The following is a 23,465-nucleotide window of genomic DNA, read 5'->3' as shown; positions in this document are numbered from 1 at the left end:
AAGAAAGCCTGGTTGCTTGATCCAATAGTCCTCGAAGCGAAAATTTTTGGACTTTGGTATCCTGGATTGGATACTTACATAGCACGGGACATGGTCTAAAGTGGGTTTACCAAGCGGCATAACCATAGTGTTCGGATAGTTGGCTACCCAGTTGACGGAGGTGAAGTGCCAGTCAAGCTGTTCGAGGAGTGGATCGGATTGCATATTGCTCCAGGTAAACGAGCGGCCCTTGATTGGGAGTTCGTCGAGGGAGTGCCGATGTATGAGTTCGTTAAAGAGCAGCATGTCGTTAGCATCCCCTCCTCCTCTATTGCGGTTATCCGGTGTGCGGATAAAATTAAAATCGCCGAGGAGAAGCCAATCATCACCCGCAGGGATATCCAGGTCAAAGAGCCACGAAGTAAAAAGCGCTCTATTCGGATTGTTACAAGGGCCATAAATATTTACGAGCGTCCAAGAATCGTCTGACTGCGTCGAGGTAAGTCTGACGCCTAACGCAAAAGTTTCAGAGAAAACAGCCACGCCAGTGAAGACCGAGCTCTTCCACGCAGTTAAGATCCCTCCAGAGCTACCCACAGAGGGTACAAATTCAAACATATCAAATTGTTTAGGACAATTTTTTTTAACATAAGAGGCATCAAAAGAGGTACGTTTAGTTTCCTGAAAACAAACGACGGAACATCCACTGACATCAATTGCGTTACGGATCGCGAGGTGTTTCTTCTCAAAATTGACTCCACGCACGTTCCAGCATAGGATGTTCCACTGCTTATTCGCTGACATCCCACTTAGTGTTGATTTGGTTCATCCCCTCCTTCGCCCTCCAGGAGCTTTTTAGCGCTGAGATCATTAGGGGGAATCCCACATAGAGCCGTGCCCACATACTGCAGCTGATCGATGGGCGTTGGAGGAGGCAGCTGTTAATCAGACGTAGAGGGGTTCAGCAGCGTTGTGTTGCAGGGGTTGGTCGCTTTTGAGGAGCAAGCAATCGAGGGAGCACCCCTAGGTTTGACCTTAGATTGCCCCTTCTTAGTGTCAGTGATCATTGGCACTCTGAAGCCATCATATTTCGTAGATCTTGTGCTGCGACAAAGGGATGCAGTATTGACCGGCGCCGTTTCTTCAGAAACCATCTTCTGGAAATACCCTTGGCGCTGCTTACTAACGGTGCCAACCTTGGTCGAGGCCAGAAGCATGGAGCTATCCGAGTCCTGCTGCATTGAGGGAATAGACTCATCTCCAGTGTTTGGTATCTGCACCGCAAAGATGTCCCAGATATCTGAGGGAATGACCACTTGTGTATCCAGGTGGAACAGAGCTTCGGTCATAAAGACAGGTTGAGCACAAGCAGAAACTGCCTCGCGGAGAATGGCAACAGAGACAACTTGGAAGAACGTGAGGGGGTTGATCGGTAGCAGACCCTGATTCAGTATTGCGGCAGAGGCATCTGGCCCTTGAATGCAGTGAGTAAACCACCCAAAAGAAATCATCCAAAGAAACTGCAGAACAGATCTCCCTTCCTCAGCTCTCACCTCAACCATGTAAGCACTTCCGATTGCACAAACAAATTGAGCTCCCGAGGTCTGTCCACCATTGATCAGAGCATCCGCGGCCTGTTCAATGTCGGAGTAAACCGACCATTCATCTTGGGGGTCATCACTGATGTTACTCTCCTGTTCCACTCCGTCCATGAGGGAGGGGGCAGTATATTGGAACAAAGTTCTGAAACTAAAGCCCCGGTCAGTTGGAGGTGCAACAGGCCAAACGCCCCAACCGTCCCCTTGCAATTGCTGCTGCAGCTGGGGGGCATGTTGTTCCCAAGCTGCATCAATCTGCTGTTGCAGTGCCTTGCTGATGATCAAAAGCCCATTGATGTGCGGCAGAGAGGTAAGGCAATTCATACGGATGCGGTGAGGCATTCATGGGTGTAGCATCATCCTCATTGCCATTCAGTCCAGGGATTGTATCTCTGCCATTGAGAACATATACAGGCACCGACCATGAGCGGCCCATACCTGGCATAGTACCAATGCGCTTGACGACAAGGCTATGTGGCACCTGTGCAATGTTACTGATGATTACACGGACAAGCACCCGCTCCTTATTCTGGCCAGGCCTGTGCCAGAGATCTAACTTTCGAAAACAAGAAACAGCTTTGTTGATGTAGTGATCTGTCTGATAATCCATAGGGAAAGCTAAAAGAAGAACCCAGGCTACGTACTGAAAGGGACACTGACGCATATTTTCCCCTTCATCGTGAGGCACAAATGAAAAGGTAATATCATCATCCAACGGATCTAGTTGGTGTGGACTTTCCAAGATAAACTGATCTCTCAAAGCGACATCCGCAAAAGCAACCATGCCCACCCCAATCGGATAAACAAAGGCATCAGGAACTTCAAGATGGAAATCTTCAGTCATGATTCAGACCACCTCATTCAGAACTAACTGCTTCTGATGATCAGGCACTAGGGGTGTGACGGTGACAATGGCGTACCTTTCGTGGCTGAGCGGCGGGTCATCAACCACTATCATGTTGCGCACCAGCCGATTGCCCGGCCCTCTCTCGATCTGAGCTCCCACCGGCACGAACTAGAACGGGCGGACCGGGAAGTTCGCCATGGCCGTAGATGGCTTGGCGCCTCGAAGATCTGCTATCAATGGTGGTGTTTTGCCGGACGGGGGCTTGCCTTTGCTGCTCGTTGGTCGGCTGGGGTGGCAGAAGAGGTAGCTGCTGTTCGTTTGGGAGCAGAATCGCCAAGCCAATAGTCGAGGAGGGGGGGATGGGCCCAATATCGGGTACTTTCTTTTTGGGACGCCAAGTCTGATTGATATTTGGCAGGTGTGGATTATGTTGACGTGCCCGATTCCCAGGACGGGGCCGAGGATCTGTGGTGGTGGTAGCCTGCCGTTCCAACTTCTTTATGCGCCAAAATAAACAAAATACATTTTTGGCCCAGCAGCGATGCGATTCATGGCCCAAAAGTGTGCATTTTGGGCATCTCAGGAGGCCCGGGCAGAAAACCTTTGTATGTGATTGACTATTGCAAATGATACAGGGCCGGCGGGAATGGCCCATAGGTTGCTTAACACAAAAACACGTTCGCTCAAAATTGTTGCACAAAACATAGAGCTTGGCATTGCAATCAACGGACCTGTGGTCAGGTGCTCCACAATGGAAACAACGGCCCAGAATATCATGAATGATCTCCGAAGATGGTAGGTCATTTAAGTCATAACATTTTTGGATAGTAGCCTCGTCATACTGAGCCTGACGGAAATCCAAGATATGCTCCAAAACGGAGATTGGTATGTTGCGCCAATTATGCTCACGGTGTTCCTTTCCAAAATATTTTTTGGTAGGTCCATTATTGTTGCCCGAAGAACATGGAAGAACCAAACTGCCAAATTGAATAGTTCTGTTGCTCGGAATCTCATCGTTGCAAGAAATATCAAGATCATCAACTCTGTGAGAAGAAACGTCTTCAAATGAGCTCATAAGATTAGCAGGAACGTGTTTGGAGAGACCAAATTTCACCAATTCTCGGTGGGATGAATTGTCTTTAGTAGCACTGGTCTCAAGAAATGCAAGATTAGAACGAACAGCCCTGGGACTTCTAGCCCATAACTCAGATATTTCATGCGGTGTGTTCCAACCAACAGACCCATCCTTAGGTGCAATTCATGGCTGTTTGAATAAACCAAAGTGACAAACAAAATCCGGCCAGACTCTATCCCGTAGGGCATAGATGAAATGTCCCACCTTATTTGAAGCCATAGAGAACCTAAAGTTTTTTGCTCCAATTTGTGTCACGTTAAATCCAGAAGCAAGACCTCCAATGCAACATTGCAACGCCAAACCAACCGAAGCACAAGAGAGAGGGAAGGAGGCAGAGGAGAAAGTGACCACCAAGAAAAATTCCTTGGAAGTAGATGGGAGAGAGAAATGAACCGTGGATTTGAATCTTCTACGAACCTGGTCCTCGACCTTAAGGCCGGGGTCGAAATCCCAATGGAGCAAACCGTCCATGATGTTAATCTAGAGATCATGGTCGCCGGGGATGGAGAAGGTTGCCGGAGATGGGGTGGTGGGGGAGGTGGGGTGGAGGCGGTGGGTGGCTCTATCCATGCTTAATGCTGACACTGTCGATGTTTCTCCTATTTATTTCTTTGGTGAGACTGCTAATATTGTTAAACCAGATGCTAATATTGTTAAACCAGATGCTAAGATACATAGACCTGTTGTAGGCATGCCTGTCATTTTTGTTAAAATAGGATATCATTGTTATCATGGCTTGTGTGATATGGGTGCTAGTGCTAGTGCAATACCTCATTCCTTATATAAAGAAATTATGCATGACATTGCACCTGCTGAGATAGAAGAAATAGATGTTACAATTAAGCTAGCCAATAGAGATACTATTTCACCAGTTGGGATTGTTAGAGATGTTGAAGTCTTGTGTGGGAAGGTCAAATACCATGCCGATTTTCTTGTTCTTGGTTCCCCACAAGATTACTACTGTCCCATTATATTTGGTAGACCCTTCTTGAACATTGTTAATGCTAAGAATGATTGTAAAAAGGATGTTGTTACGATTGGCTTGGATGATATGACTCATGAGTTTAATTTTGCTAAATTTCGTAGACAACCCCGTGATAAAGAATTGCCTAGTAAGGATGAAATTATTGGTCTTTCTTCTATTGCCGTGCCCCCTACTTATCCGTTAGAACAATATTTGCTAGACCATGAAAATGATATGTTTATGAAGGAAATAAGGGAAAAAGATGAAGTGTTCCTTCAACAGGAACCTATTTTGAAACACAACCTACCCATTGAAATTCTAGGGGTCCCCCTCCACCCAAGGGTGATCCCGTGTTTGAACTCAAACCATTACCTGATAATCTTAAATATGCTTATCTTGATGAAAAGAAGATATATCCTGTTATTATTAGTGCTAACCTTTCAGAGCAGGAAGAGGAAAGATTATTGAAAACTCTGAAGAAGCACCGTGTTGCTATTGGATATACTCTGGATGATCTCAAGGGCATCAGTCCCACTCTATGCCAACACAAAATTAAAGTGGAGAAAGATGCCAAACCAGTTAGAGATCCTCAACGACGATTAAACCCTAAGATGAAAGTAGTGGTAAGAAAGGAGATACTAAAGATCCTTGAGGCAGGTATAATTTATCCCGTTGCTGATAGTGAATGGGTAAGCCCTGTCCATTGTGTCCCTAAAAGGGAAGGTATTACTGTTGTTCCTAATGATAAAGATGAATTGATTCCGCAAAGAATTATTACAGGTTATAGGATGGTAATTGATTTCCGTAAATTAAATAAAGCTACTAAGAAAGATCATTACCCTTTACCTTTTATTGATCAAATGCTAGAAAGACTATCTAAACATACACATTTCTGCTTTCTAGATGGTTTTTCTGGTTTCTCTCAAATACGTGTGTCAGCGGAAGATCAATCCAAAACTACTTTTACTTGCCCTTTCGGTACTTTTGCTTATAGACGTATGCCTTTTGGTTTATGTAATGCACCTGCTACCTTTCAAAGATGCATGATGGCTATATTGTCTGACTTTTGTGAAAAGATTTGTGAGGTATTCATGGATGACTTCTCAGTCTATGGATCCTCTTTTGATGATTGCTTGAAAAACCTTGATCGAGTTTTGCGGAGATGTGAAGACACTAGTCTCGTCCAGAATTGGGAAAAGTGTCACTTTATGGTTAATGAAGGCATTGTCTTGGGGCATAAAATTTCTCAAAGAGGTATTGAAGTTGATAAAGCTAAAGTTGATGCTATTGAAAAGATGCCATGTCCCAAGGACATAAAAGGTATAAGAAGTTTCCTTGGTCATGCCAGTTTTTATAGGAGGTTCATTAAGGACTTTTCTAAAATCTCTAGGCCTCTGACTAATTTATTGCAAAAAGATATTCCTTTTGTCTTTGATGATGATTGTGTAGAAGCATTTGAAATACTTAATAAAGCTTTGATTACTGCACCTATTGTTTAGCCACCTGATTGGAATTTACCTTTTGAAATTATGTGTGATGCTAGTGATTATGTTGTAGGTGCTTTTATAGGGCAAAGAGTTGATAAGAAATTGAATGTTATCTAGTATGTTAGTAAGACTCTTGATACTACCCAGAGAAATTATGCTACTACCAAAAAATAATTCTTAGCAGTTGTGTTTGCTTGTGATAAGTTTAGACCTTATATTGTTGATTCCAAAGTTACTATTCACACTGATCATGCTGCTATTAAATATCTTATGGAAAAGAACGATGCTAAGCCTAGACTCATTAGATGGGTTCTCTTGCTCCAAGAATTTGTTTTGCATATTATTGATAGAAAGGGAGCTGAGAACCCCGTTGCAGACAACTTGTCTAGGTTAGAGAATGTTCTTGATGACCCACTACCTATTGATGATAGCTTTCCTGATGAACAATTAGCAGTCATTAATGCTTCTTGTACTGCTCCTTGGTATGCTGATTATGCTAATTACATTGTTGCTAAATTTATACCACCTAGTTTCACATACCAGCAAAAGAAAAAGTTCTTTTATGATTTAAGACATTACTTCTGGGATGACCCACATCTTTATAAACAAGGAGTAGATGGTGTTATTAGACGTTGTGTACCTGAGCATGAACAGGAACAGATCCTACACAAGTGTCACTCTGAATCATATTGAGGACACCATGCCGGAGATAGAACTGCACATAAGGTATTGCAATCCGGTTTTTATTGGCCTACTCTCTTCAAACATGCTCGTAAGTTTGTCTTATCTTGTGATGAATGTCAAAGAATTGGTAATATTAGTAGACATCAAGAAATGCCTATGAATTATTCTCTTGTTATTGAACCGTTTGATATTTGGGGCTTTGATTATATGGGACCTTTTCCTACCTCTAATGGTTACACACATATTTTAGTTGCTGTTGATTACGTTACTAAGTGGGTAGAAGCTATTCCAACTAGTAGTGCTGATCATAACACCTATATTAAGATGCTTAAAGAAGTTATTTTTCCAAGGTTTGGAGTCCCTAGATATCTTATGACTGGTGGTGGTTCACATTTTATTCATGGTGTTTTCCGTAAGATGCTTGCTAAGTATGATGTTAATCATAGAATCGCATCTCCTTATCACCCACAGTCTAGTGGTCAAGTAGAGTTGAGCAATAGAGAGCTCAAATTAATTTTGCAAAAGACTATTAATAGATCTAGAAAAAATTGGTCCAAGAAACTTGACAATGCATTATGGGCCTATAGAACTGCATATAAAAATCCTATGGGTATGTCTTCGTATAAGATGGTTTATGGAAAAGCATGTCACTTACCTCTTGAACTTGAACATAAAGCATATTAGGCTATTAAAGAGCTCAACTATGAATTCAAACTTGCCGGTGAGAAGAGGTTATTTGACATTAGCTCACTCGATGAATGGAGAACCCAAGCATATGAGAATGCCAAGCTGTTTAAAGAAAAAGTTAAAAGATGGCATGACAAAAGGATACAAAAGCGTGAGTTTAACGTAGGTGATTATGTGTTATTATTCAACTCTCGTTTAAGATTTTTTGCAGGAAAACTTCTCTCTAAATGGGAAGGTCCTTACGTTATCGAGGAGGTCTATCGTTCTAGTGCCATAAAAATTAACAACTTCGAAGGCGCAAGTCTGAGGGTGGTGAACGGTCAAAGAATCAAACATTATATCTCAGGTAATCCTATCAATATTGAAACTAATATTATTGAAACCGTAACCCCGGAGGAATACATAAGGGACACTTTCTAGAATGTTTCAGACTCCAAAAAGGAATAGGTATGTGGTATGGTAAGTAAACCGACTCCAAAACAATTCTAATGGCAATTTTTATCTGTTTTGGAATATTTAAGAATTTTGGGAAGAAAGAAGTAGTCCGGGAAGGACACGAGGCCTCCACGAGGGTGGAGGGCGCGCCCACCCTTCCTTGGTGCGCCCCCCTGTCTCGTGGCCACCTCGTGTGCCTCCCAGACTCCATTTTCTTGCACATTACGTATTTTGGTCGGTAAAAATTCATTATGTAATCTCCCGAAAGTTTTGACCACCGTATCACGCAAAAATCTTCTGTCTTTGTTCCGAGCTATTTTTCTGACAGATCTAGAGCACCATGACGTCTCCAAGCGCTCCCAAGGACAAGTTTTTCGAGAGGATTATCAACCCCTATCTCGCGGAGGTGCTGCAACACCCTCAAACCATTGAGATGCGTGAGGGGGTGCTGCACATCCGCAATGTGGAGGGACCAAGGCGTACTGGAAGCATGGAGACAAAGCTCGAAGCCATGGAGCAACAAGTTTTCAAGTGCCAAGGGATGATGGAGCGTGGACTCAACGCCAACCAGATGATGATCACGGAGTTCACCAACAACCACAAGCTAGATGCCAAGGTCATTGGGGAGACCATCTTCAAGCTTCAAGAGAAAATTGAGCACCTCCAAGCCCAGATCTATGACCTGCAAAACCAAAACTGTGAGTATGAATATAGATTCAAGAGGATGAGTTTGGCTGCAGATTTGAGGATCCCGGAGACTCGATCATTTTTCTATGATGGTGAGCCTATGCCTTGGAAGATGGACGACAAGCCTACATCATCAACAACTCCTACTTCACCACCCCTGAGGACATAATCACATGGGTATGGGCACTCCCCTTGGCAACTGCCAAGCTTGGGGGAGGTGCCCCGGTATCGTATCACCATCACACTCCTATCTTTACCGCTTTACTTAGTTCGATCCTTTTAGTAATATCTTGATCTAGTAGATTGAAGTTTTGTTATGAATTAGTTTTGAGTTTTGCTTTGTGATCTTTATGTAATCGAGTCTGTGTGCTATCTATAATAAAGATTAGTGTTGAGTCAAAGGGCTTTGCTATCTTGCCATGATCTTGAGAAAAAATAGAAAGTATAAAAAGAATAAAAGAGTTCATATTGATCTTGTGGATAGTAATGACTTCACACATAGAAAGTATGAGGCTTAAAAGTTGTTGAGAGTTGACAAACGTAGTTTTGGTCATCGTTGCAATTAATAGGAAGTAATAAGGAAAGAGAGGTTTTCACATATAAATATACTATCTTGGACATCTTTTATGATTGTGAGATGTTGGACAAGGAAGACAACGTAATGGTTTATGTTTTCTCGCATCTCAATTAAAGTATATTGTCATGGATCTTCTTAACATGTTGAGCTTGCCTTTCCCCCTCATGCTAGCCAAAATTCCTAGCACCAAGTAGAGATACTACTTGTGCTTCCAAATATCCTTAAACCCAGTTTTGCCATGAGAGTCCACCATATCTACCTATGGATTGAGTAAGATCCTTCAAGTAAGTTGTCATCGGTGCAGGCAATAAAAATTTCTCTCTAAATATTCATGACTTATTAGTGCGGAGAAAATAAGCTTTATACGATCTTGTTATGGAAGCAATAAAAGCGACGGACTGCATAATAAAGGTCCATATACAAGTGGCAATATAAAGTGACATTTTTTCGTATTAAGATTTTGTGTATCCAACCCTAAAAGCACATGACAACCTCTGCTTCCCTCTTGCGAAGGGCCTATCTTTTACTTTATGCAAGAGTCAAGGTGATCTTCACCTTTCCCTTTTTCATTTTATCCTTTGGCAAGCACCTCGTGTTGGAAAGATCCTGATACATATATCCAATTGGATGTTCGTTAGCATGAACTATTATTGTTGACATTACCCTTGAGGTAAAACGTTGGGAGGCAACATTATAAGCCCCTATCTTTCTCAGTGTCCGATTAAAACTTCATAACCATAAGTATTGCGTGAGTGTTAGCAATTGTAGAAGACTATATGATAGTTGAGTATGTGGACTTGCTGAAAAGCTCTATTCTTGACTCTTTCTGACGTTATGATAAATTGCAATTGCTTCAATGACTGAGATTATAGTTTGTTAGTTCCCAATGAAGTTTATGTTCCATACTTGACACTGTGAATAGATTGTTATTTGAGCATAAGAAATCATATGATAAGATCTATTTATGTTGTTGTTATAAGAATGATCATGATGCCCTCATGTCCGTATTTTATCTTTATCGACACCTCTATCTCTAAACATGTGGACATATTTTTTGATTTCGGCTTCCGCTTGAGGACAAGCGAGGTCTAAGCTTGGGGGAGTTGATACGTCCATTTTGCATCATGCTTTTATATCAATATTTATTGCATTATGGCATGTTATTACACATTATATCTCAATACTTATGGCTATTCTCTCTTATTTTACAAGGTTTACCATGAAGAGGGGGAATGCCGGCAGCTGAGATTCTGGCTGGAAAAGGTGCAAATATTCGAAACCTACTCTGCATAGCTCCAAAAGTCCCTCAACTCCACGAAAGTCATTTTTGGATTTAATAAAAATTATTGAGCGAAGAAACCAGAAGAGTGGGCCCACACCCTGGCCAGGAGGGTGGGGCGCGCCCACCCCTACTGGGCGCGCCCCTTGTCTCCTGGGCCCCCTGGTGGCCCTCTGGTGCCCATCTTCTGCTATATGAAGGCTTTTGCCCTGGAAAAAAAATCAGAGGCAAGCTTATGGGACGAAACTCCGCCGCCACGAGGCGGAACCTTGGCGGAACCAATCTAGAGCTCCGACAGAGCTGTTCTGCCGGGGAAACTTCCCTCCGAGAGGGGGAAATCATCACCATCGTCATCACCAATGATCCTCTCATCGGGAGGGGGTCAATCTCCATCAACATCTTCACCAACACCATCTCCTCTCAAATCCTAGTTCATCTCTTGAATCCAATCTTGTATCCAAAACCACAAATTGGTACCTGTGGGTTGCTAGTAGTGTTGATTACTCCTTGTAGTTGATGCTAATTGGTTTACTTGGTGTAAGATCATATGTTCAGATCCTTAATGCATATTATTACCCCTCTGATTATGAACATGAATATGCTTTGTGAGTAGATACGTTGTTCCTGAGGACATGGGTGAAGTCTTGCTATTAGTAGTCATGTGAATTTGGTATTCGTTCGATATTTTGATGAGATGTATGTTGTCTCTCCTCTAGTGGTGTTATGTGAACGTCGACAACATGACACTAGACCATTATTTGGGCCTAGAGGAAGGCATTGGGAAGTAATAAGTAGATGATGGGTTGCTAGAGTGACAGAAGCTTAAACCCTAGTTTATGCGTTGCTTTGTAAGGGGCTGATTTGGATCCATATGTTTAATGATGTGGTTAGGTTTACCTTAATACTACTTTTGTAGTTGCGGATGCTTGCAATAGGGGTTAATCATAAGTGGGTTGCTTGTCCAAGTAAGGGCAGTACCCAAGCACCGGTCCACCCACATATCAAATTATCAAAGTACCGAACGCGAATCATTTGAGCGTGATGAAACTAGCTTGACAATAATTCCCATGTGTCCTCGGGAGCTCTTTTCTCATTATAAGAAATTTTCCAGGCTTGTCCTTTGCTACAAAAAGGATTGGGCCACCTTGCTGCACTTTATTTACTTTCATTGCTTGTTACTCGTTACAATTTATCTTATCACAAAACTATCTGTGACCTACAATTTCAGTGCTTGCAGAGAAAACCTTACTGAAAACCGCTTGCCATTTCCTTTTGCTCCTCGTTGGGTTCGACACTCTTACTTATCGAAAGGACTACGATAGATCCCCTACACTTGTGGGTCATCAGAGGCTCCACGCAAGTCCCTCGTACCTACACAAACAAACAAGAACCTTGCAACCAACGCGATAAAGGGGTTGTCAATCCCTTCACGACCACTTGCGAAAGTAATATCTGATAGAGATAATAAGATCAGATAAATATTTTTGGTATTTTTATGATATAGATTGAAAAGTAAAGATTGCAAAATAAAGTAGATCGGAAACTTATATGATGGTAAATAGACCCGGGGGCCATAGGTTTCACTAGTGGCTTCTCTCAAGATAGCATAAGTATTACGGTGGGTGAACAAATTACTATCGAGCAATTAATAGAAAAGTGCATAGTTATGAGAATATCTAGGCATGATCATGTATATAGGCATCACATCCGCAACAAGTAGACCGACTACTGCCTGCATCTACTACTATTACACCATACATCGACCGCTATCCAGCATGCATCTAGAGTATTAAGTTCATAAGAACAGAGTAACACATTAAGCAAGATGACATGATGTAGAGGGATAAACTCAAGCAATATGATATAAACCCCATCTTTTTATCCTCGATGGCAACAATACAATACGTGCCTTGCTGCCCCTGCTGTCACTGGGAAAGGACACCGGAAGATTGAACCCAAAGCTAAGAACTTCTCCCATTGCAAGAAAGATCAATCTAGTAGGCCAAACCAAACTGATAATTCGAAGACACTTGCAAAGATAACCAATCATACATAAAGAATTGAGAGGAGATTCAAATATTTCTCATAGATAAACTTGATCATAAACCCACAATTCATCGGATCTCGACAAACACACCGCAAAAAGAGTTACATCGAATAGATCTCCAAGAAGATCGAGGAGAACATTGTACTGAGATTCAAAGAGAGAGAAGAAGCCATCTTGCTAAAAACTATGGACCCAAAGGTCTGTGGTAAATTACTCACAACTCATTGGAGAGGCCTTGGCGATGATGTAGAAGCCCTCTGTGATCGATTCCCCCTCCGGTGGAGCGCTAGAAAAGGCTCCAAGATGGGATCTCACGGGTACAGAAGGTTGCGATGGTAGAAATAGGTTTTTGGGGTGCTCCTGGATGTTTTTAGGGTACGTAGATATATATAGGCGAAGGAAGTCGGTCCGGGGAGCCACGAGGGGCCCACGAGGCAGCCCCCCTAGGGCGCGCCCTACACCCTCGTGGCCGCCTCGGCTGCTTCTTGACGCCCACTCCAAGTCTCCTGGATTGCGTTTGTTCTAAAAATTGCTCCCGGAGGTTTCATTCCGTTTGGACTCCGTTTGATATTCCTTTTCTTCGAAATGCTGAAATAGGCAAAAAAACAGCAATTTGGGCTGGGCCTCCGGTTAGTACGTTAGTCCCAAAAATGATATAAAAGTGTATAGTAAGGCCCATAAACATCCAAAACAGGTAATATAATAGCATGGAACAATCAAAAATTATAGATACATTGGAGACGTATCAACAATCTCTTTCGAAGTATCAGGGTTTCAAACGAAAACTCATCTGTTACAAAGGGATTTCATTTTTTGAACTTATTTGAACTCTAGACTTTTTGTGTGTTCAAAATGCTCATTCAAAGCCACATCATCAATTTTCAACCCTTTGTGACTTCATTTGGTATTTTTCATGCATTTACTAATTTTTTGAGCTAAATGACCCTGAAATTGAAAAGCACTACAAATGAACACTGAAAAGGTTGAAAGTTGGCATGGTATCATTATTTCACCCACATAGCATGTGCTAAAAAGTTGAGAGGGTTACGACAAAAGCTGGATACACTTTGTGTACAAAATGGACAATCTCTTTCGAAGTATCAGGGTTTCGGACGAAAACTCATCTGTTACAAAGGGATTTCATTTTTTGAACTTATTTGAACTTCAGACTTTTTGTGTGTTCAAAATGCACCATTCAAAGCCACATCATCAATTTTCAACCCTTTCTGACTTCATTTGGTATTTTTCATGCATTTACTGATTTTTTTGAGCTAAATGACCCTGAAATTGAAAAGCACTACAAATGAACTCTGAAGAGGTTGAAATTTGGCATTGTATCATCATTTCACACACAGAGCATGTTCTAAAAAGTTGAGAGGGTTATGACAAAAACTGGATGCACTTTGCATACGAAATGGACAATCTCTTTTGAAGTATCACAGTTTCGAATGAAAACTCATCTGTTACAAAGGGATTTCATTTTTTTGAACTTATTTGAACTCTAGACTTTTTTTGTGTTCAAAATACACCATTTAAAGCCACATCATCAAATTTCAACCCTTTCTGACTTCATTTGGTATTTTTCATGCATTTACTGATTTTTTGAGTTAAATGACCCTGAAATTGAAAAGCACTACAAATGGACTCTGAAAAGGTTGAAAGTTGGCATGGTACCATCATTTCACCCACATAGCATGTGCTAAAAAGTTGAGAGGGTTACGGCAAAAATTGAATGCACTTCGTGTACAAAATGGACGATCTCTTTCGAAGTATTAGGGTTTCAGACGAAAAATTCATCTGTTACAAAGGGATTTCATTTTTTTGAAATTATTTGAACTCCAGACTTTTTGTGTGTTTAAAATGCACCATGCAAAGCCACATCATCAATTTTCAACCCTTTCTGAGTTCATTTGGTATTTTTCATGCCTTTACTGATTTTTTGAGCTAAATGACCCTGAAATTGAAAAGCACTACAAATGAACTCTCAAAAGGTTAAAAGTTGGCATGGTATCATCATTTCACCCACATAGCATGTGCTAAAAAGTTGAGAGGGTTACGGCAAAAACTTGGATGCACTGCGTGTACAAAATGGACGATCTCTTTCGAAGTATCAGGGTTTCAGATGAAAACTCATCTGTTACAAAAGGATTTCATTTTTCTGAACTTATTTTAAACTCCGGACTTTTTGTGTGTTCAAAATGCACCATTTAAAGCGACATCATCAATTTTCAACCCTTTCTAACTTCATTTGGTATTTTTCATGCATTTACTGATTTTTTGAGTTAAATGACCCTGAAATTGAAAAGCACTACAAATGAACTCTGAAAAAGTTGAAAGTTGGCATGGTATCATCATTTCACCCACATAGCATGTGTTAAAAAGTTGTGAGGGTTATGGCAAAAACTGGATGCATTTCGTGTACAAAACGGACAATCTCTTTCGAAGTATCAGGGTTTCAGACGAATACTCATATGTTACAAAGGGATTTCATCATCACATTAAAACAAAAGTACAGTAGTGATCAAATATTATTACTGAAAAATAAATACGTAAAGTTCATACATAGTTCTCATTGAACAACATATAGCTCTCTAGAGCATCTAATTAAACCATACATTGAAACTATGTAAAACATTTCAATGCAACAACATATGCGATCATAATCGCAACTAAGGTAACAATTGATCCAACGGCATAATGATACCAAGCCTCAGTATGAATGACATGTTTTTTTAATCTTTCTAATCTTCAAGTGCATTTTATCCATCTTGATCTTGTGATCATCGACGATATCCGCAACATGCAACTCCAACGCCATCTTCTCCTCCTCAATTGTTTTCAATTTTTTCTTCAACTATTCGTTTCCTTTTTCAACTAAATTTAACCTCTCTACAAGAGGGTCGGTTGGAATTTCCAGTTCACATACCTCCTAGATAAAACATCTATGTCACGTTGGTCGGCATAATTGTCATAAACACTAAATGAAAGAAATAGTTATAAAAGATAGTATATACCACATCAGAATCATAGACAGGACAAGGGCCGACGGGGGCGGATACCAAAATTATCGCACTATATAATAACAAACAATAATAAAAGTAAGAAAATTATACAAGTAGCAATCTAAATCATACAAGTAAGAATTTTTGTTCTTTTAGAAAGAAGATAAGGACAAGAGGCTCATCATGGTGGTGCCGACGACAAGATTGGCGCGAGCGATCGACAGCGGCGATGACGGGGGCGGGATAGGACGGACCGCCAAACCTAGACAAATCTTGAGAAAAATGGAGTTTGGACAAGGAGCTTCGAGAGGAGAAAGCTTAAGTGTGGCTCGAACATTTCATCGAACACCTCATGTGCATAGGAGGTGAACTAGAGCACCACAAAGCTCTCTCACGTCTGGGCAATAAAACAGAGCAGTGCATTGCTCTGCTCGCGCACATGGGGTATATATAGGCCTCTCTTTAGTCCCGATTGGTGGCTAAAACCGGGACTAAAGGACCACATTTGGTCCCAGTTTTAGACACCAACCGAGACTAAAGGTTATGGGCCAAGAGCGTGGTCCATTGGTCCCGGTTCTAGTCTGAAACCGAGACCAATGGGCTCAGACGAACCGGGACCAACGGCCCCCGAGACCCGGCCGGCCCCCTGGCCTCATGAACCGGGACTATTGCGGCCATTAGTCCCGGTTCATAGGAGAACTGGGATTAATGTCCTTGTCAGGCCTGGACTAAAGCCCTGTTTTCTACTAGCGAATGTCAGTAACTCAGTTTGGTTCCATTCGATGTCCAGTTTTCAGGATAATAGTGCCCGTAGACACCTCATCATCGCCAGTGCGGGAAATGTTTTTGCTGTACTTGTGTGGCTCAGAAAGATATACGTAACAACCGGAAAGTGATCGAACAAACGAAAGAAGCTAGCTGTAGAAAAAACGCTAGCAAAGATCTTGCATGGATCCTCTTCGATGGAACAAGCAAAGTGTTGCTGCCGTAAGTGTTTGTCTCTGCGTGGGCACACACCCCAGCCGAATAAAAAAATATGAAAAACTAACAAATAAATAAACAAATAAACAAGAGCGGGTGGATTTATTTTTGGGATGAGGTGGGCTGATATAGGATGACATCATATTAGATATGAGATATTATCTCACATCTAGATGAGATATAGTCAGACCAAAAAACTAATACCAAGCATGCCTCAAAATGTTGAGGATTTCCTTGAATTCGCCTCAATCTAAAAACCAGGCAAGAGGCAGAAAAGGAGGATGATACATCTTTTGAAACCAATCAATTCCAGCTAAAAATATATCAAAAGGAGGTATATCTACTGTCTTTACATAAATGTGTCCTTAAATATCTACTAATACATTAATTCCCGCAGAAACATCAAGAATGCATATCCACAACCTGATACATTAATTCAACGCCAAAGATATGATTCTTGTCCCTCTATATAAACGACTATGCAAGGGCCAAAGCTTACGACATCCTTAGCACACAACAAAGAAAGAACCGATTCTTTGTTGATCTCTTCGTCATGGCACCCAACAGCAACGCTACCAGGAAGGCTGTGATTTTCGTGGTTCTTATGATCGTGGCTTCCACCCTATCGTCATCGTCTTGCTACGCCCGCACAAGTAATAACATCTCTTCTTATTTTGTTAATGTGTTGCCAATTTTTTTTGCCCTCTCAAGTATTGACCGGTGTCATTCGTATTCAAGTCATTGCACCTGTTTAGTTAACAAAAATCGTCACTATTTCCCCCTACATACATACATCAATTCCATATTATTTTTCGTGCATGTTGGGACTTACATGGATCATGGATTGAACTTGCAGTTGAAGATGGAGTGAATATTCCATGCTTCCATCAGGAAAAGTGCAAAGATCGTTGCCAGACCGTATGCGGCTTGGGCGTTAAGCCCTCGGCTCACGCGTATTGCAACAAGAAGGATCAGTGTTGTTGTGCCTAGAATAATGCTTCTTTTCTAGCTAGTGGAATAAGTTTATCACATATGACTGCATATGTGGTATTGGTTACCGACAAATTATATAACCGAGCCTTTTATGTTGTGCGGTCCACATTTGTTACTTTGGTCACAGATTTCTTCCTTGGACGCCACTTCACATAAACTTGTGTTTTACTTACCTGGTTAATATTTCCTTTAAAATACATGTTTTATCTGGTGTTTGTAATCCAAGTCGAGGAACCGTATGCAACATAGATGTTCAGTGTGTTTTGATGGAGTAAATTACAAAAAACCATCACAACTGGGGACCCTAATTAAAAAAACCATCACCATTGTACTGACAGTTTGCAAAAAGCGCCGATTGGCCGATTAGAGCTGTTTGATTAAAAAACTGACAGCCGGGTCCCTCCATAAATGATGACGTAGCTTGAAAACAACTCACACCGTTTGTCTCAAATATTAGGCCGGCGTAGGGCCCACCCGTCATTCTCACTCCCACTCCTCTTCCTCTTCCTCCTCTGGCCAACACCAACGCACTCGTCACGAGTGGACCGGCCCTCATCATCCCAGCAACGGGTTTTTGCCAGGAGACTCAGGAAATTATCTTGACCCAACAAAGAAATCACCTATGCAGGTCTTACATCTACCTTTTGGGGAGGAAAAAAAGGCACTCTGAAGGCTGAAACCTATTCTTTTGAATTTAATTTTATCGTATCAAAGTCTCTAGGCGAACCTATAATCTTAGTGTTGCTTGAGACTCTCTGGATTTGCAGGTGCAAAATGTTCTAGAAAATCTCAGTGAACAAGATGTCAGTACCAGAGAAAATATCTGGTGAAAACCAAGTTACAATGAAAGCAAGCTGACTTGGGCATGAAAGTTCGATTCTTAGCTTGAGCTGTAAATTATAAAAAAAAATATGATTTTTTTGTACCAAACATTGGTGAAAAGTTTTTAGTGCTTATAAAGTTTCATTACAAAGTGACATTTGTGGAAGTTGTGCCAAAAAGTAACAAAATCGATGCTTCAAAATGCTCTCCTGGACTTGGCTATTTAAGTGGCCGTGGATGTGTTGTGTAGAAAGGGCTTGAGGGGAGTAGCTAGGAGAGATTTAGTCTCCAGTAGTCTCTTGTGTGGGTGTGGCGCCGGTATGAGCGCTGAGTCACCATGTGTTGCAGGCTGCCGGTATGTGTCGAACCCGGGTATGTGCCCAGTAAAGATTAGGCCATTCGTGCGGCTGAGGCGCCGTTCGTGTTGCGAGGCATTTGTGCGCCGGAAAAAAGTTTGTGTCCTTCTTCTATCTTCAACCGAGCGAGTGTGAGAGGGAGAGCTATCCGGGTTTGTCCCAACATTTGGTATCATAAGCTTGGTTGTATTGAGCGTGGTTTGCTATGCCGGAGGCATGTCGGCGATGGCAGCGTTCGCCGCCGAATGTGCGATGAAACTCTGGTCCGTGTGTCGGCCTATGAAGGTCCGCGAGTCCGGGACGGTGGCGACCGACGTCAGTGCGCCAGGTCGAGTCTGCGGCCGTGACGTCGACAACGATGGCGCTGCAACAACTCCGGTGACGTCGACGTCATGGTTTAGGGGGTGTGTTAGGATAAACCACGCATACGTGCGTCGTGCGCACAGCCGTGGCTGGCTAGCTACAGGCATGGCGGGGAGCAATGCTACATGCACGGGGTGATTACGGGGCGGATCCACTTGGAAGTTTGTAATTGGTCATTTGGAAAAATTGGCCCCACACCCTCCTGAAAATGGGGGGGGGGGGGGAGGGGGGCTGGTTTAGTTAGTTTGAAAGGCCCCGTAATTGCCCTGTAAAGGTCCGTGAGTCTAGCATTTTTGCATGCCGGGTCGTGTAGAGCCCAGCCGTGTGGATGTTGGAGGTTGCACAACGGCTGGGCATAAGCATCGATGAGTTCGTTAGAGCAACTCTAGCAGACCCTGCAAAACACGCAGACCCGCAAAATTCTGACGAGTATGCGGGCTTAGTCCAATTTTCCAACCAGAACAGAGTCCGCATACTTGCCCGGCCCGCAAAAAAATTTGCCGCGGCCCGCAAACCGAATGCCCTGACCGCTATATCTACAGTTCTGCGGCTCGTTTGCGGGTCGAAACCCTATCCCCCGCCGCCGCCGAGCCACGCAATTCCCCACCCCCTTCTCCACATTTCTCGCCGCCGGCGACCACCTTCCCGCCTCCAGCCGCCATGTGGGGCCGCGTGTGGAGCTCCGGACGCGGCTCCGGCAGCAGATCCGGCGGCGGAAGCGACCCGGAGCGCGAGCGGCGCGTCCGGTCGGATGGCACGAGGAAGCGCGGGGCCCGGAAGTGGACCAACCGCGGCTTGTCGCCGCCGGCGAGCTTCCGGCGGAGCGAGACGGAGGAGTACGACCGCCGGCGCGCGTCCTTCTCCTCCGTGAGATCTTCGTACGATGGGACCTTCTCCTCCTCCGGCGCGGGCCTTCTGCCCGTGAAGAGGGAGTGGTCGGAGGATGAGGAGGAGCCAGAGGAGCCGGACGAGTTCGACTTCGTCCCCGTCAAGGAGGAGCCCGAGGAGCCCGCTATGCTCGGCCGCCGCGGAGTCGTCGGGCCGGAAGACTACGTCGCCGACGTCGACGCTGTTGCGGCCGCCATCCCCGAGCGGAGCATGCGCGAGGAGGCGGAGCGCCGGCGCCAGGCCGAGGAGCTCGAAGACCTCGAGTGGCGGTAGGCGGTCGCCGCCAACCTCGCCGCCAAGGAGAAGGACGAGGAGTGGCGCCGCATCCGTGAGGAGCAGAGGGCGAAGTACGTCGACCTCTGGAGCTCCGGCGAGGAGGATTGAGCGTCCTTCTCCTCCACGGCGTCGTCCATTGCCGCGACCTCGCCGCCGTCAGATCCAACCCCCTCTAGTACTAGTATTAGCGTAGTATGTAGTATGAACCATGTTTGAGTGTGTTGATCATGTAAAATCTATGTAGTATGTGATGAACTACTCGCGTCAACGAGGTGCAATTTCTCCCGCGGAAATGTTTTTTCAGATTATGCAGTTTTAGATACGGTTTCTATTCGGCCGCGCTAATTTTCGACCCGCAAACGTGATCTTCATGAAACCGCAAACGCGTTTTGCGGGATCTGCTAGAGTTGCTCTTAGCAGCCAAGTCCTACGGTCGTTGTGGAGAGATTGCATGGATGGTGTATGTGTGCGCCTGCATGTAGGTAGGTTAGTTGGGTTAGTGGCCGGGCATGACGGCTGGCTAGTGTGTGCGTTGAGTCTCCTGTACTTGGCTATGTGATGCTTAGATTGGAAAGACCCAGGATGTTTAAAGAAACAAAGATTAGATCTGATAGATACCGTATGATGCTTGCTTTTGAGCTTTCCGCGATTAAACAGGGAGGCTCATGTGAACCCACCAAATCAGTGGTTCCTGCAAACCGACATGTGGTTCGACGACGAGGCGTCTACGATGACTTCATAAATCTCAAGATTATATGCCGGCCCAATATCTCGAAGGAGCTCATAGAGGTAGGGTGTGCGTGTGTGCATTCATAGGGATGAGTGTATGTGCGTACGTATGAGTGCTTGCGTCTCTATTGTGTTAAAAAAATCGGTGGTTCCTATTTTTCTTCTGACCGTGAAAGGTCGTGGGCCTTTTTTCTGTCGAACTGTTAATCTACATCATAATAACTCGGTCCCACCAGATGTACGGCTTGTATTTACTGGTTAACGTAGGAATGTCTTGGGAGTCTATAATTAATAGAAGTAGAGATAGAGATAGAGATATAGATATAGATAGGTATAGATATAGATGGCTGATGGCTGCATGCATCGTGCAGATGCAAAGGCCTAGGTCATCGTCCTTTTCTAGAATAAATAAAAAATAAACATATTGGAAACCAACAATTCCAACTAAAAATATATGAAAAGGAGGTATCTATTCTCTTTACATAAATGTGCCCTTAAATATCTATTAATACATCAGTTCCTGCAAACCAACCTGTGATTGGATGGTTAGCAGGACTACGGTATCTCCAGCCCATCAGGGTTCAAAGATGATATGCCGGCTCAGCCTTTCGGAGGTGCTCATAGGGATATGGTGTGCGTGTGTGCATTCATATGGATGAGTGTATGCGCGTGTATATGAGCGCTTGCGTCTGTATTGTGTTTAAAAAGATACATTAGTTCCTGCCAAAGCATCAGGAAGTCATATCCGCAGGCTGATACATTAATTCAACGCCAAAGATTTGAGTTTTGTCCCTCTATATAAATGACTATACAAGGGCGAAAGCTTACGGCATCCTTAAGCACACAACAAACAAAGAAGTGATTCCTTGTCGATCTCTTGGTCATGGCACCCATGAGCAATGCGACCAGGAAGGCTGTGGTTTTTGTGCTTCTTATGGTTATGGCTTCCACCCTATCATCATCGTCTTGCTACGCCCGCACAAGTAATAACATCTCTGCTAGTTTTATCCACGCGTTGCCAAATTTTTTGTCCTCTCGAGTATTGATCGGTTACTTTCATTTGTATTCAATTCATATTTATTTTTCTGTGCATGTTGGGGCTTACATGGATCATGGATTGAACTTGCAGTTGAAGATGGAGCCAATCCTCCATTGTACTGCTTCTATGTGGAAAAGTGCAAAGAACGTTGCCAGATCGCATGCAGCCTCAGCTTTAAGCCCTCAACTGGGCCGTATTGCAAGCACAATCAGTGTTGTTGTGCCTAGAATAATGCTTCTTTTTTTTACTAAATAAAGGAATAATTTTACTACATATGCTTGCAAATGTAGTATTGGTTACTGACTAATTATACAATTGAGCCTCTTGTGTTGTCTGGTCCACATTGTTACTTTGGTCACAAATATCTTCCTTGGACGCCCCTTCACATAAACTTGTGTTTTACCTCATTAACATTTCCCCTAATATATCGGTGTGTTAGCTTTCCTTTTTTTTGCGAAATCATCCAGATCTATTTTCAAAGTGCACCGGAAGAACAAAGCATTTCAAACATAATAAAAATTATACGAAGATTCCAAAACCACCCAACAACCACTACAGTTGCCAGAACGAGCCGCCAATGTGCCGCAGTCGCCAGGGAGCCGCCTTGACCTTGTCAATGACAACTTTCTTGCACAAGCATTTGATAAATCAATAGTGTGGATGTAAAGATTCATTACTTTTTCCTTTCTATAACCGAAAAATTAGCTTGTATAAACATTTAGCTATATTATTTCTATCTTATATAATAGATAATTTGAAACTAAATTTAAGGTTAATTGGTACAATTATTAAATTATTTTCAAAGTTGAAAATTCAATAATTATTTTTGGTATAAATTAAATCAGATTCATATTACGTGAATAATGAATTCAGCACTTTTACATGAAACTCAAAATAGTAAATAAAAGAAAATAAGGAAACTAAAATTTGTAAGAACTCCGCATCATGAAATAGCTACACCTTTTTTTTATTAGGATAGAAATATAAATTTGCACTTGGGTTCAAATAGGTAATTTAACCTATAACTAAGACAATAATAAAACAATTAAACCAGTTACCTTTTGTTTTTATCCGATTACATTAAATATGAAGCGGACTATCAAATGTGTCAGGTCAACATGTGCAAGATGTTTCCTAACTTTGGTTGTTAGTATATACTGATCAGGTTAATAAAAATGGTATAATTTTACATGAGCGGAAATAATTTGCTACCCATGGTGGAGCTACACATGACCCCAATTTTTATTTCTAATTATTTTCTCTCTCTCTCTCTCTCTCTCTCTCTCTCTCAATATATCTACTTTTCGTATTTTGATAGGACTTGGAATTCAAGCATTATGACTGTCGATTAATCATGCTATATGCTCACTTGGAATCCAATAATTTTTGTTTTGCCAAAGCACTTGGAATCCAATATGATGCGAATGCTAATATGCTACGCACAATTTGATTTATTTATTTATTTATTGAGGTTTGACAAATCTGAAATTTGTTGCAAAGAGAAAAGGAAGGGAAAAAATAGTCACTCTGGTCTAAGCCCAGCCCAGCCCAGCCCATTATACGACTGACGTGCTGCACCAGAGAAGCCACGGACCCCTCAACAACAAAAA

General features: G+C 42.7%; 1 long non-coding RNA gene and 1 other non-coding gene across 2 annotated transcripts; both read left to right on the top strand.

Annotated features, from left to right (window-relative positions):
* Nucleotides 1-16,805: 16,805 nt before the first annotated feature.
* Nucleotides 16,806-17,581, top strand: LOC123133166 (uncharacterized). Its single transcript, XR_006465172.1, has 2 exons — nucleotides 16,806-17,042; nucleotides 17,246-17,581. It is a non-coding gene; the product is annotated as an uncharacterized lncRNA (long non-coding RNA).
* A 3,993-nt stretch (nucleotides 17,582-21,574) lies between these two features.
* LOC100146093 (uncharacterized) lies at nucleotides 21,575-22,196 on the top strand. The gene is made up of 2 exons (XR_006465420.1): nucleotides 21,575-21,799; nucleotides 21,946-22,196. It is a non-coding gene; the product is annotated as an uncharacterized protein (transcript).
* Nucleotides 22,197-23,465: the final 1,269 nt, after the last annotated feature.

The sequence above is a fragment of the Triticum aestivum genome, chromosome 6B, assembly GCF_018294505.1.
Source record: "Triticum aestivum cultivar Chinese Spring chromosome 6B, IWGSC CS RefSeq v2.1, whole genome shotgun sequence".
Lineage (NCBI taxonomy): Eukaryota > Viridiplantae > Streptophyta > Magnoliopsida > Poales > Poaceae > Triticum > Triticum aestivum.
Note: the sequence above shows the minus strand (reverse complement) of the source record. Positions and strands in the feature narration are given on the sequence as shown.